Consider the following 705-nt stretch of genomic DNA (forward strand, 5'->3'; position numbering starts at 1 on the left):
CGCACTTAGCCGGGTGGCAGAGGAGGACCAGACTATTCACAGATAGCGGCCCAACGACTCCCAGAGCCGGTCGTGCGGCGCGCGAGGTCTGCTCTCTTCACAAGAGGCTTTATTAGGGAGTGCTAAGGCAAGGTTCTGTGCCCTCCACCCTCATCGCAACACCCATGGGAGCCTCCGGTCGTCAATAGACCGCCGCACCGGCCTCTGACTGACTCTCAGAATGGACGGAAAGAGCCGGGTAAGCCTTTCAAAAGATTCGACCACGTGCCGAAAACTTTAGACTTCCGTGAGCTCTCCGGCTTGCACCGAGACCCGAAGTCGACGTGCTAAGCACCACGGGACCCCTTTCGCCTGCAGGTCCCGAGCCGCCTTTATTTGCTGTTACGAGCATCGTGTGCCCCATACCTGCGTGACAAGCACCGCAGGGCGGCAGAGCCATCGCACTTAGCCGGGTGGCAGAGGAGGACCAGACTATTCACAGATAGCGGCCCAACGACTCCCAGAGCCGGTCGTGCGGCGCGCGAGGTCTGCTCTCTTCACAAGAGGCTTTATTAGGGAGTGCTAAGGCAAGGTTCTGTGCCCTCCACCCTCATCGCAACACCCATGGGAGCCTCCGGTCGTCAATAGACCGCCGCACCGGCCTCTGACTGACTCTCAGAATGGACGGAAAGAGCCGGGTAAGCCTTTCAAAAGATTCGACCACGT

The sequence above is a fragment of the Chiloscyllium punctatum genome, unplaced genomic scaffold (genome assembly GCF_047496795.1).
Source record: "Chiloscyllium punctatum isolate Juve2018m unplaced genomic scaffold, sChiPun1.3 scaffold_241, whole genome shotgun sequence".
NCBI classification, from domain to species: Eukaryota; Metazoa; Chordata; class Chondrichthyes; order Orectolobiformes; family Hemiscylliidae; genus Chiloscyllium; species Chiloscyllium punctatum.